We start from the raw sequence: 15,507 nt of genomic DNA on the forward strand, positions 1-15,507 counted from the left end.
GCTCAATGAACATTTCAGTTTAAATGAATTGATTAGAATCTTTTCTACATTAATTCATAGTTTAAAAACCATTTTTTTCAGCTGCACCTTTTCAGTAATTAAGTTACAGATTTCCTTTGAACAACTGCTGCTATGCTGACAGATTTATGTGCTATTACTGCTGACTGCTGGAACAAGAGTAGTCTTCAGACTGGGATGAATGTGTTTGGCTTCCAGTTCGTGTCAGCTTTGTGATGAAGAACTCAAAGAAACAAATCTCTACTGTAAATTGATGTTTTTTCTACCAACAATAAATAGAGGAGGAGAGGAGGCTTGGGAAGGGAGAGAGAGAAACAGTGAGCAAGTGAGATGTATGGGTACATAGGGAGATAAATATCTCTCCCTGTGATTGTTATTCAAAACACACATGTCCTGGAATGGTCTATTAGTTGAAAGAGAGAAGAATCAACTAATTTTAAGGAATTCAAATTGTGACTGAATGTCAATCTCAAAATACATTGTCCACTCAGATAATCTGACAAACTAATTATTCAGGATCTAGAAGACTTTCAGAGAAATCTTGGTGGCTGAACATTTTTAAAACAAAGACTGGTAACATCAAAACATCATTTCTTTAGCTTTGTAAAAATTCAGCCTGCTGTTTTACTCAGTTGTCCAGAAACAAGGACATACTAAATCCACTAGCACAATGATGCTCATTGCAGCGCTATTTACCATAGCAAAGATATAGAACCAACCCAGATGCCCCTCAGTAAATGAGTGGATCAACAACATGTGGTACTTATACACAATGGAATTCTGTGCTGCCATCAGAAAGAACAACATCACCCCATTTGTAAGGAAATGGAAACACTTGGAAAAAAGTCATATTAAGTGAAGTAAGCCAGACTCAAAGGAACTTAGGCTCAATGGCTTCCCTCATTTGGCATAATTAGTAGAAACCTTGGACTCTCCTAGCAGAGGTTTACAATAGGGCAAAACCTAGATACATAAGGCCATATAGGATGAGGATAAATGAAAGGACCTCCAGGATATGGAAATAAGAGCCATATAATGTGTGATTGTTGTTCTTAATGTACTATGTTATTTCTCATCACTTTGGTTGTCCCTTGGTTATCTCATATTGTTATAATATCTTGTTATCTGGTATATTGTATATATGCTTATTTGTTTATTTGAAATAAGATATAGAAGGGGGAAAACAAAATGAGGGGAGGGGAGGAGGAGAGGGAAATGGGGACAAAGACATGAAAGGTGACGTCAGGAGTTTGGCCTAGTGTTAGAGTGCTTGCCTAGCATGCATGAAGACCTGAGTTCTGTTCCTCGGTACCACAGACATAAAAAAAAAGCCAGAAGTGGTGCTGAGGCTCAAGTGGTAGAGCTCTAGTCTTGAGAAAGTCCAAGGACAGTGCTCAGGCCCTGAGCTCAAGCCCAGGACTGGTAAAAAACAAAACATAAGAAGGTGTATCAATGTTTGTGAAGTAATGTACCTTCTATATTGCGAATATAATGTAACCCTTCTATTAATTACAATAAAAAGAATATTTAAAAATTTAGCCTGCTGGTACTTTTACAATATGATTCTAGTGCTGAATTATACTATTGTTGATTGCTTGCAGAATTTTGTCTCTCAAAAAGCTTATAACTAAATGTTGGTGGTTTATACCTGTAATCCTAGGATATGAGGATTACGGTTCAAAGCTAACCTGAGTAGGAAAGTCTGTGAGACTCTTATCTCCAAGGGATAATTCAGAAAAAGCAAAAAGTGGTGCTGTGGCTCAAGTGGTAGACTACTAACCTTGAGCACTGAGAAGCTCAGGGACAGAGCCCAGTCCCTGAATTTCAAGCCCCAGGACCAGACAAAAAAATTTATAGCCAAAAGGGTATTTATATAATACTACTTGATGAAAGTTAATTTACATATATTCATTTGTTATTAATCAATCATTTAAAGAATGCCAAATAGGGGTTGGGAGTGTGGCCTAGTGGTAGAGTGCTCACCTAGCATGCACAAAGCCCTGGGTTCAATTCCTTGGTACCATATACACAGAAAAAGCCAGAAGTGGCACTCTGGCTCAAGTAGCAGAGTGCTAACTTTAAGCAAAAAGTGTCCAAGGACAGTGCCCAGGCCCTAAATTCAAGAAAGAAAGAAAGAAAGAAAGAATGAAAGAAAGAAAGACAGAGAGAGAGAGAGAGAGAGAGAGACAGAGACAGAGACAGAGACAGAAAGACAGAGAGAGAGAAAAGAGTGCCAGTAGTGCTTTGGTTATCTGGGCCTAGTATAGAACAAGACAGTGCCTCTAGTACTCTTGAAGTTTATATTCTGAGGTTAAAGGTGGAACTGATGTGGAAAACATCAGTGTTACACTGATAAAGAAGATAATATGGGAGAATAAAAAATGTGAATTAATGCACCTTCTATCTGGCTAATATAATGTAACCCTTCTATTAATTACAATAAAAATATATGAAAGAAAAAAATGTTATGCATAACAGCAAAGTTCCTACAGTGAGAATGGCCTTGGCATGTTGTAGATTTATGTGGTTGCGGGGAGGCAAAAAGTATTATGGTAGGAAGTAAGGTGGAATATCAGATTTGGAAAGTCTAGACACTGAATTTGGGTTTTACTGGGAGTGCAGTGTGAAGTTTTTAGAGGATTTTAGCCTGGGCAGTTACAGAACACTTAGAAATGGGGAGAACAGATTCCAGTGAGTCACCAATGGAAATAAAATTTCAAGTTAGACAGTATGGTTCTGGGTCAGGGAAAACACAATGGTGGCACAGGCTGGGGAGATAGTGGGGAAGGCATTCTTTCCATGATAAAAAGTTGTGAAAAAACTAGGGGGGGCATATATCAACATAATAAAGTCTATGTATGATAAGTATATATAATGAATGGGAGCAAATAATTTTCCTCTATTCATTCTCATTCAGTATTGTGTTTAAATTCTGAGCCAGAGCAATAAGACAAGACAAAAGGAAAAGAGGAATATAAACAGGAGATGAAAAAGCTAATTATAGACAATATACGATCTTGCATATAAAATATCTTGAAGGCTACACAAAAAACCTTAGATCTGAGAAACGTTTTCAATGAAGTAGTAAAAAAAATCACCAGTATTTGTTTACCACAGTGAAAAAGAAATCAGAAAACAATATTATCTGTTCTAGCCTTAAAAAATGTTTAGAACCCACTAAGGAAGAAAAGACCCCTACTATTTGTCCCTTGTGAAAACCAAGAAACACTGAAGAAAGAAAATGAACAGTACACAAGAAAACAGAAAGATCTTCCATGCTCATGGGTTAGCAGAATTAATATTGTGAGACTATGAATTGCTAAAGACATTTAGAGATTTAACGCAATGTCCATTATAATCTCAATGAAATTCTTCATGAAAATAGAAAAAAAAACCCTTCTAAAATGTATATGGAAGCATGAAAGACTCAAAATACCCTAAGTTCCCTTTAGCATTAGAACACTTCTAGAAATACCACATACTTGATTTCAAATTAGAGTACAGAATAATAATAACACAAATAGTATGGTCGTGACATAAAAAGAGACTCAAAGACCAATGGAATAATCTGAAAGACCCAGAAATAAGCCCACATAATTGCATCCACTTGATTCTTGACAAAGGGACTTAAAAAATTCTCTTCAACAAATGGCAGGAAAAAAAACGTAGATTTTCACACATAGAAGACTTATCTCTTACTCTGTACAAAAAATCAATTCAAAATGTAAGATATGAAATTTGGAAACTACTTGAGGAAGGACCTCTGTATCTCAGGAAATAACAAGAATTGGCCAATAGGATTGTATGAAATTTAAAGGCTTCTGCTCAGGAAAAAACAAAAACCAGTTGCTACAGTGAAGAGATGGCCTAAAGAATGGTAGGAACTCTTTGGCAGGAATTTGTATAACGGGGAGTTTAAAAAAAATCTAGAAAATGTAAACAATTAAAAAAAATTATACCCCAGGAGAACAAATAACCCAGGCAGTAAGTAGGCAATTGAACTAAACAGACAATTTTCAAAGAAATAGTCCAATAACTACATGAAAAAAAGATTCAAATCTGTAGTCATCAGATAAATGTGAGTCAAAAACTACATAAAAACTACATTGAGGTCCTTTCCTACCCCTAATCATGATGGCATAATGGTTGTTAAGAAGAAAACATCCAACAACAAATGTTGGCAAAAATGTGGAGGAATAGTAAAACTTTACAATATTGGTGGTAATGTAACTTAGTACAGCCAGTGGGGAAATTTCAAAAACTAAAACTAGAGCTATTATATGATCCCGGTATACCACTCTGTGTGTTTATGCAAAGGAATCAAAGTAAGCATTCTCTAGAGGTACCAACACTCTCATGTTTATCACAGCACTATTCGTGATTGCCAAGTTACAGAATCAGAATAGGTACCTAACAGCAGATAAATGGATTGTAAAATGTGGTATCTATATACAATGGAAATATTCAGCCATAAAAAGAAAGAAAAAAATCACACCATTTGTAAGAAAGTGGGTGGAACTGAAAATATTATTTAATTGAACCAAGTCAGAACCAGAAAGCTAAGTATCACGTTTTCTCTCACATACAGAATTTAAATGGGCCATGGCTTTATCACCATACATACATACATACATACATACATACATACATACATACATACTAATGTGTACACATGTACATATATACATATATATAGTGAAGTGGCAGTGAAGATTGAACTTTGGGCTTTGTGTAATCTAGATAAGCACTCTGCACTTTAGCCAAGTCTGCAGCTCTTTTGCTTTACATTTGTTTTTCACATACAGTCCCATGCTTTTGTTCCAGACAGTCTTGGACCATGTCTTTCCTACCTTCACCTCCCAGGTACTGGGAGGTCAGTCATGTACCATCATACTTAGCCTAATTCTTAATGCGTTCTTTTCATTATCCTATGGATATCTTGGTATACTGTTAAACACTGATTCTAGACCAACTTTTGGCACCAATGGACTAGAACATGACTATTCACAATGTATCCTCAGATCAGAGACATTATATAACCCAGAATCTTACTAGAAATGCTAAACACCAGGTCCTACCATGGTGTTAGATATACATTCTAACGTGATATCTAAATACTGCATGCCCATAATAAAGCTTGAGAAGCCATGATCCAGATACTATTCAGCACATTCTGTTATTTTTAGCCTCTTATACAGACTCACCATAGCTGACAATTCATGATTTGCAATATGACTTTCATCCTGTGTTGTTCTAGTATATCTCCTAGAGGCCACTTTCATTCCCTCCTACCTATTCTTCAATAGATGGCACAAAATCATCACTGTTTTCTGTCTTCAGGTTCTGGGTGACTTTAAAGAAACTGATTTTTCAATATAAATTGAATTTCTCAGCCATAATATATATTTCATAGGGTTTTTTTTTTTTGTGCCAGTCCTGGGCTTGAGCTCAGGGCCTGAGCACTGTCCTTGGACTTTCTCAAGGCTAGAGCTCTACCACTTGAGCCTCAGCACCACTTCCGGCTTTTTTCTATATATGTGGTACCGAGGAATCGAACCCGGGTCTTCATGCATGCTAGGCAAGCACTTTAACCACTAGGCCAAACTCCCGGCCCGGTTTTTTTAAATATCAAATGAGAAGCCAGGCACTCATGGCTTATGCAGATAAACCTAGTTGCTCAGAAGACTAAGATGAGGAGGTTCAAAGTTTGAAGCCACCTGAACAGAAAAGTCCCAAAGGCTATCTCCAAAATAATCAAAAAAAAAAAAAAAAAAAAAACTGGCTTAGAGTCAGAACTCAAATGGGAAAAATACCAGATACCAGGTCACCAAGCAATATGAGCAAGCATAAGGACCTGAGTTTAAACTCTGGTACCACCACCAACAATAATAACAAAATAAAAGATCTAAGAAATGTAAACTTTATGCCACAGGGCTTGACATAGTAAACTCTTAATAAGGCATAGCTGCTATCACTGATCTTTTTGGTTTGTTTTGTCATTGTCATTTTTGTTGTTGTTGTTCATGGGGGCAATGATCAGATCTGACTTGAAACATGCTAGTCAAAAGCTCTAACACTGACTTATGTCCTGAGTGCCTTATTATTCTTATAACTTTACAAAATGGACAACACTTTTTGTCCTGTGGAGTTTACTCTCAGTACTTCTGAATATACGATTTTTGTGTACTTCTATCACAGCTTAATGTGCCATGGAATTACACAAAGGCCCAGTGGATTTAAAAGGTAGTTAGAAAATGTGTGTGTACCTTTCTTGTAATACTTATTTCCAGCTGGTACTTCCTGTGGTATCAGATGACTATTATAAAACAGTGGAAATGTTTGTGTGTGCTGGTGTTTGGACTTGAACTTAGAGCCAGGAAACTTTCCCTTAACCTGATGCTCTACCAATTGAGCTACAGATCCATTTCTTTTTGGTGGTAAATTGAAGGTGAGAAATTCACAGACTTTCCTGCCTCAGCTGGTGTCAAACTGTCACCCTCAGATGTTAACCTCCTGAATAGTTAGGATTATAGATATGAGCTACGAATGTTCTCATAGATGGAAACTTTAAATTTAACTATAAAACCTATTTCTAAGGCAATTTCAGGGAAATGGAGGCCTGCTAGCCTTGTCTGCTCCATGATGCAGTGGATATTCAGTTTTTCTTGCAACTAATCACCAGATTTGTTTTGGCAAAATGAAGGTAAATACAATTTTTCCTCTCTCTACCAATCCTTTGGTAGGGCCAAGGCTATGTGTTTGTGCAAAGCTATTCCTTGCAACCAAGTCAACACCAGCAGAGAAGGAAAAACCATCCTCCAAATGGGATCACCCTCAATGGAGCCTCAGCATCATTTTACTAATCAGTTTTCTATAACAAACTGCATTTCTCTTTCAATTCCAAACTTTAGACTCTATTACAGGGCTATAATTATCAAAACAGCTTGGTACTGGCACAAGAACAGGCCTGAAGACCAATGGAATAGAACTGAGGACCCAGATATTAAACCACAGACTTATGGTCACCTAATCTTTGACAAGGGAGCCAAAAAAATAGAATGGAAGAAAGACAGCCTCTTCAACAAGTTGTGCTGCCAGAACTGGTTAAGCACCTGCAGAAAACTAAAGTTGGATCCTTCTTTGTCACCCTGTACTAGAATTAACTCCAAATGGATCAAAGACCTGGAGGTAAAAGCTGACACTCTGAAAACTTTACAAGAAGGAATAGGAGATACACTAGGCCTCCTTGGCACAGGTCCAAACTTTCTTAATAAGGACCAAGAATCACAACAAATCAGAGAAAGGCTGGATAAGTGGGACTGCATTAAACTGTAGAGCTTTTGTATGGCAAAGGACATAGCTAGTAAATTAATTAGGAAGCCTACAGAGTGGGAGAAGATCTTCACCAACCATACAACAGACAAAGGCCTCATATCTAAAATATATCAACAGCTCAAAAAATTGAATCACTCCAAAACTAATCTCCAAAGTAACAACCATCCCATTAAAAAATGGGCCAAAGACTTAAAGAGTCTTCTCTGAAGAAGAAACAAAAATGGCCTATAGACACATGAAGAAATGTTCAACATCTCTGGTCATAAAAGAAATGCAAATCAAAACAACTCTAAGATTCCACCTCACTCCAGTTAGAATGGGCAGGATCAAGAAAACTAGTAACAACAGATGCTGGAGGGGATGTGGCCAGGAAGGATCACTACTACACTGTTGGTGGGAGTGCAAACTCATTCAACCACTATGGAAAGCAGTATGGCAGTTCCTCAAAAGGCTAAACATAGGACTCCCCTATGACCCAGCAATTCCACTACTTGGCATTTACCCAACCATCCATAATCTAGGGCATACTAAATCCACTAGCACAACAATGTTCATTGCAGCATTATTCACCATAGCAAAGATATGGAACCAACCTAGATGTCCCTCAGTTGATGAGTGGATCAACAAGTTGTGGTATTTGTACACAACGGAATTCTATGCTGCTGTTAGAAAAAATGACATCGACCCACTTGTTAGGAAATGGAAAGACTTAGAAAAGATCATATTAAGTGAAGTAAGCCAGACTCAAAGGAACTTAGGCTCAATGGTTTCCCTCATTTGTCATAATCTGTAGAAACCTTGGGCTCTACTAGCAGAGATCTGCAATAGACCAAAACCTTGATACATAAGGCCATATTAGTGTGAAGCTAATTGAAAGGACTTCCAGGATATTGAAACAAAAGCCATATAATGAATGATTGTTGTCCTTAATGTACTATGTTATCTCTCATCTCCTTTGCTGTGCCTTGGGTATCTCATATCGTTATAGTATCTCACTTTGTTATCTGATATATCGAATTTATTTGTATTTGGTTATTTGAAATTTGATAGGGAAGGGGGAAAACAAAGTGGGGGGTGGGGGGAGGGTAATGGGTACCAAAACATGTGAAAGGGTATCAATGTATGTGAATTAATGCACCTTCTATCTGGCAAATATCATGTAACCCTTTTATTAATTACAATAAAAAAAAGAAAAAAAAGAAACCTCCACAAAAAAAGAACTGCATTTCTCATCGAAAATACTGTATATGCCACAGCCTCAAATACATCATCCAAGCTGGATGCTGATAGCACATTCCTAGATACATAAGAGGATGAGATTCAAGGATCACAGTTCAAAGCCAGCCTGGACAGGAAAGTCTGTGAAACTATTATCTCAATTAACTATTAAAAAGACAGAAATGGAGATGTGCTATCCTTGTGCAAAAATTGCTCTGGGACAATGCCTAAGCCCTGAGTTCAAGCCCCTTGACTAGCTTATGTGCCCTCGCAAGTGTGCACTTGCACGTGTGTGCGCATGTGCAAACACGCGCACGCGCGCGCGCACACACACACACACACACACACACACACACACACACACACACACACACACCATCAAAACCCCAGACATTTAGGAGATCATTAATTCAGACATTTGACTGAATAGAGCCCTTTATCCCTTTGTTCCCCCATGTATCAAGTTAAGCTAAATACAAGATAGAAAAACTCAATAACTCATGAAAAAGGCATTCATTTAACTTTGAAATTCCAACCACTAGGGTTGAGGGTCAGGAAAGGTCATGACAGAAATTCTTACAAAAGAAAATCCTTTGCTTCCCTGCAGCCAGTCATCTTTTGCTGCATAAATCATTGTGCACTGTAGAATGTCAGCTTCAGCTGTAATCAGAGTTGCAAAGAGAAGGGCTTTTTCAAGGTTTCAGAGGGTGACAGTATTTATTTGAGGTCAGTTTGACAGCTGAATGGCCCTTTCAACATAACAAAATGCATTAAAGTCTTTCTTACCACACACTGGTCCGGGCCTGGTCCCATACTGAAATGTGGAGTCTGCATTACTGTATGTCTCTGCCTGCAGCACACATAGGCCTCTGTTCCCTCTGAAGTCACCTTCTATGGCTGTCATTCCTATTGGCAGAATGTATTTAAAAGATAAGAAAGATTCAGATCTTGACTTTATGAATGAACAAAGCAAAAAAAAATCTACTAAGGCTTCATTTCCTAAAGTAAATACCCCTGGACTTCCATGACTTTTTCTATTCTTTTCCCCCTCTTCATATTCAGGGATAAAATTTCTAGCTAGACTGGAGGCTGGCCTTAATTATAGGGAAGATAAAAAAAATTTTTTTGACTTTGCAATTGTGTCCTACTTTTCATCTCTTTCCCAGATTGTACCATTTCCTGCTTACCATCTGTTTTTTTTTTTCAGCTCACCCATACATCTGTGCTTGTAATTCCTGTTAAAGCTTAGATAGGAAGTGATTTCCCCCTCCCCATAGGCTCATGTGTGAAAAAGAAATTGGTTGTTAGCTGATGGGCTTTTATGGAATGATTAGATTATGAGGACTAATCTTATCAATGGATTAATCCATTTAAGGATTCACAATTTGATGGCACTTGGAGGAAGTAGATAACTGGAGTCATGTCTTCAGTTCATGGTCCTTTTGTCTCTGTTTCCTAGCTGCCACCATATTTCCCTCCACAAAGTTCTGCCTCACTACAGCCTAAGATCAATAGAACCAAATGACCATGGCCCAAAACCTCCAAACTGCGAGCTAAAATAAGTATTTATCTGTTTTAAATCATTTCTCTCAGGTATTTTGTTACAGTGGTGAAAAGCAACTCCCAAAACTCGCTTCCTCTGGTGCTCCTGGCCTTGACTTTTCCATCTCTCTTCATTCTCCCCCCCTCCCTTGCTTCTATGCCAGCCTGAATTGCCTGTAATAGCAAAAAGTGACCTATGTCTCCCCCTATGTCCCTACAATACCTGAATTTAATGATGAAAAGTATTTTTCTTTTTTCTTGTCAGAGGGCTTGAACTCAGGGCCTGGGTGCTGTCCCTGAGCCTCTTTACGCTGCAGGCTAGCACTCTACCACTTGAGCCACAGCTCCATTTCCTTTTTTTCTTTATTCATGTGAAGGAAGAGACAAAAACCTACACATTTGGAAGTTCCTGTTGTCCTTACTGCACATTGAACCAAGTGAGAATCCTTGCCATGGCAGCAGCCTCATGTACACAGTGAGTGAGGGGACTACCTTGCTTTTCCATCTACTTAGAATCTGCTTCCGGAGCATAACAAAGGAGCCATTGGCCAAGTGTCAGTGGCTTAAGCCAGTAATCCTAACCTACTCAGTAACACTGAGATCTGAGGGTTGAGATTCAAAGCCAGTTAGGACAGGAAAGCCTGTGAGACTTCCATCTCTAATTAATCACCAAAAAATGCCAGATGTGATGGAGCGGACTGTCAAGTGGTAAAGTGCTAGCCATGAGTAAAAAAAGCTCAAGAACAGTGCTCAGGCTCCGATTTCAAGCCCCATAATCAAAAAGAAGGAAAGAAAAGAAAAAAAAGATGGAAAGGGAGGAAGGAAGGAAGGAAGGAAGGAAGGAAGGAAGGAAGGAAGGAAGGAAGGAAGGAAGGAAGGAAGAGAGGGAGGGAGGAAGAGAGAGAGGGAGGGAGGGAGGAAGGAAGGAAGGAAGAGAGGGAGGGAGGGAGGGAAGGACGGACGGACAAAGGGAGAGAGACCACTATCAGATAGGAATCTTGAACTGAGCTTTTATGATTTTTGTAGAGTGAGACTGTATGTACCAGTATTTCCCCATGTAAGAAGTTAAAGACCCAAGACATGATTGGATTTGGCCTCAGATTGAACTCCACAGGATTCATATAGGTGGATCAGAGTAAACTTCACTCCCATGGCATCCCTTGCTTACTAAGGCAGTGAGGTTTTACCTAATTTCTTTTCTATTCTATCATGCTTCACACACCCAGGAATTAGGCCTCTGTTAGGGACAGCTGAACAAAGCTTTGTCCTGTGCCATCATCTTAATGCTTTGTTCTCCGATAGAGCAACCATTCTCATAATCTTGAGAGAATCTTTGTTTTTTTCCCCCCACATAAGTGATTTGTAAACTTAGCCACAGAACATTTTTCTGGTATCAACACTTAGTGGCAGTACCAACCCCCAGAGAAAATGAGGGTCTAAGACCAGGAGGTCTAAGAATGCAACTTGTTCATAAATTCCAAGGTGGCTCTGATGCCAGTTTAGGTAGACTTACACTTTAAAAAAACACTGTTTTGGGGTAAACTTAGGTATGTTAGTGGCTAATCACTGGGGAATTCCTATGAAAGGACTTCCTGGTAGAAGCAAGTCTGTTGGCCTTGGGCATGAGACTGCCCTTTCCAACCTCTTTCATACCATCATGGTCTGTCCAGGCAGCTGTTCCTAACTCTCGGAAAAAGAAGCAGCCAAGTTGTTTGCTCCTGGTCAGCCTTCTTCCATTTTCCCTTCTTCCTTTTTTTCCCTTTATCTCTCATCTTCCCTCCTTTTCTCTCCCTTTCTTTCAAGTTATTTTATCTGGGCCATCTTGTAAAAGAGGCAATCTCAAAACCAGATATACAGGTAAATTAGCTTGTCATTTTATCAACAATTCTCAAGTAAGGTTAGAACATAATGGACTATAGTTTGGAAAGGTTTCCTAAGAGAAATGAAGTTAAAAAAAACACAGGGCCGGGAATTTGGTCTAGTGGTAGAGTGTTTGCCTACGGTGCACTAGGTTCAACTCCTCGGTACCACATACATTAAAAGAAAGCAAGAAGTGGTGCTGAGGCTCAAGTGGTAAAGCTCTAGCCTTGAGAAAGTCCAAGGACAATGCTCAGACCCTGAGCTCAAGCCTGGGACTGGAAAAAAAAAGTCAAGAACAGAAGAACGAATGTTTCTCAAGATTTGAAACCAACAATCATTTTTGATGCCTTATTTTTTTCTTCTACAGAATTTCAACCAAACCTAAGTTGATACAACTTGCAAATTGTCCTTTCTATCAATTACTTTTCACAGGAGGGCCACAATTCTAGTGCACACCTCATTTTCTTTTTGAAGCATTATTAATGGATCCTCCTGTGTTTCCTCTCATTTGCAGTTAACTTCCAACTCCATCCTGGAACCACATCATTCTGAAACTGGTAGAATCATGCTATATTTCTGCATTGAAATAGTAAGTGGCTATTCACTGATTTTCTATAAGAAATTCAAGTGTGTTTTCTTCAGGTTGGCTTTTGACTCTCCCAAATACGGCTCTTGGAGGGGACATGCTGTTTTTCCTACCCAGATGCCAGTTCTTATTTGGTAAATCTTTATGGGCTCTACTCCCTCATATGATATCCATGTGGTTATCTGACAGACACTGCTCCTTCTTGGTGGATAGGAATGGACATATGACATAGCCTCTTAGACTTAGTAATTGGTTCAAGTACAGACATAAATCACTTATATCAAACTTAAATCTCTATTCTGATACTTTGGCCTGAACAGTGGAGAAAAGAAAAGTCCTTTATCTGTTAACACCACTAGAATTAACCATAATAAAAGACTGAAGCTACAAAGCATTACTAAGTATGACAATGTAGTCAATAGAGAATGTAGTCAATAGATCCAGCTGTAGCTAAACCAGAACACACCTTCAATTTCCAATTAAGTGGGTCAATGATACATGCCTTTCTGAGCTTAGTCCAGTTTTACTTCTGTTATAGTATCCTCAGCCTAAAGTATCCTGACCAATATGTGAAATATCTTTTTCTACCTCTCTACAATTTACATAACAATTTACATACAATTTCATAACATGATTGTATGCACTGGTTCTTTTGTTTATACTTTTCCATTTTCGAGGTCTGTTTCAATGTCAGCATCCTGTGTGATTCTTTTCTGTCCTTCTACCATGTGAAATCATGCTTCCATTTAAATAACACTGTTCCCTAAAAATGAGTTTTGTCATGCAATGTTTGACATCTTTCACATCTCATATTAAATGCCTAAGAAATTAATGTGGATCAGATAAAGAAAAAGGAAAATGAAGCTTACAGTTGTTAGATAGAGTTCACTTTAAATCCCAAAGAAAACAACAAAGAATAGCTAGTTATCCTTTCTATATCCTACCTAGCTTTTGTATTTTTTCTAGCAGACAAGTGTTTTCATTGCTACTTCCTTAACATACATGCCTCTGTAGACTACAATGTTTCAGCATAAAAGCAATTTCCTTTGAACCTGTGGGAAAAAGTAGTCTGGCTAGGGAAATACATTTTACTTTAATATTGGTTGTTTCCTTGTATATGTAAAGGCATATTGTTGTTATTTTTGCTGTTTTCAACAGTCACTACCATAGATTTATTTCATTAATAATTTCAGTATTTTGGAGGTTGGTGTATGGCTTTCTTCTTCAGGGTACTGCAAATTCTTGGAGACTTGTCACATTTTTATTATAACACTACTTGAAATGAATGTTCAGATGTAGTAAGTGTTTATATAACACCTGCCAGTTTATCCTCAAAATGCTTTATAGCTCCTCTCTCTGAAAGTGGAAAGGAACCACACTGTAGTCTGGCAGACTAAAAAAATCCAATCATATACCTTGAATCTCTTGTTTGTATGATGCCAAAGGGCTACTTTTCACCCCTTAAGTTAAAATAATCATGTTGATATCACAGAAACACAACTTACAGAATCAGACATCGAATTCAAAAGGAATCCTAGGCCTGAAATCTGGAATATTCCCCTTTTGCTGCCAAAGACAACAAATATTTGAAGAGTTGCTGAACAATGCAGCAGAAAAAATAATCTAGGAAGTTATATTTGACTTGGTAAGAAGCTTAGAAGACAAACTCTACGTAGCTTATTTTCCCATATTTAGCTCATAATGACATACTTGGTCTTTTGATTTTTTTGTTTTTTGTTTGTTTGTTTGTTTTGCCAGTCCTAGGGCTTGAACTCAGGGCTTTCTCAGGGTAGGGCTCTAGCACTTGAACCACAGTAGGACTTCCAGCTTCTTCTATGTATGTGGTATGGAGGAATCAAATCCAGGGCTTTGTGCATGCTAAGTAAGCACTCTACCACTATGCCACACTTCCACCCTTTGTCTGTTTATTTTTTAATAGTACTTATGTATGGGATAACTTAGAAGACTTTTGTTTTTGTAGTACTGGGGTTTAAACTTATAGCCTCTTGCTTGCTAGGCAGACATTCTGCCATTTGTGCAATGCTCAAGCCTTTATGTTTGCCCACACACAGACACACACAGACACACACACACATCTGAATTTAAAGTATTTACTATTTCTATATGAATTTATGTAACATCAGTAATACATATTCACTTGTAAAGAAAATAACACAATAAAATATGGTTTTATAGCCAGCATTGACAATTGTAGATGAACATCATCTTTCATTTTTATAAGAGGAATTTTAAACTGGCTCAACTACTTTGGAAACGAATTTGATATTATCTTGAAAAGTTGAACATTTGTGTACCCATGGCATAACAATTTTCCTCCTTAGAAAAATCCCAAAGAAATATGTATAAGGGTATATAAGGAGTTATATCCAATAATTTAGATACTTTACAACAATAAATAATGAAACAATCAACCATCATTGGAAATAACAGAAGTTATCCATAGGTTGTTACATAATAGTTAAACTTAGCAAATTGGGGCCAGAAGTTTGGCCTAGTGGTAGAGTACTTGCCTGCCATGCACCAAGACCTAGGTTCAATTCCTCGGTTCCACATACATAGAAAAAAGCCGGAAGTGGTTCTGAAGCTCAAGTGGTAGAGCTCTAGCCTTGAGAAAGTCCAAGGACAGTGCTCAGGCCCTAAGCTCAAGCCAGGACTGGCAAAAAAATTAGCAAATTATATAACTAAAGCAATAGTTGGTATGAATCTTAGTAATGTACTATTGAATGAGAGAAAGTCTCACAAGATGACATGTATCACAAAAATCTCTTAGTAAAATGCAAAAACAATTAAACAATAATTATCTCAAGTATTCATACATATAATAAGCAAAAGAAATAAAACCCCAAAATTATAGTAATAATTATTTCAGATATTAAGGCTAGAACATGCAATAATAAAAAGTACAAGAAGAGGATTAAATCATTGTT

At 37.8% G+C, this 15,507-nt stretch overlaps 1 protein-coding gene across 2 annotated transcripts in view; it reads right to left on the reverse strand.

The window, feature by feature from the left end:
- Positions 1-9,473, reverse strand: part of Fer (FER tyrosine kinase) — a 432,292-nt gene extending 422,819 nt beyond the window's left edge. For both annotated transcript variants that reach the window (XM_090331531.1, XM_090331522.1), the window contains exon 1: positions 9,358-9,473. The gene's annotated coding sequence lies outside the window, so the exon portion shown is untranslated. The remainder of the gene's footprint in view (positions 1-9,357) is intronic.
- Between the last annotated feature and the right edge of the window lie 6,034 nt (positions 9,474-15,507).

The sequence above is a fragment of the Megascapheus bottae genome, chromosome 4, assembly GCF_031878675.1.
Source record: "Megascapheus bottae isolate mThoBot1 chromosome 4, mThoBot2.hap1, whole genome shotgun sequence".
NCBI lineage: Eukaryota > Metazoa > Chordata > Mammalia > Rodentia > Geomyidae > Megascapheus > Megascapheus bottae.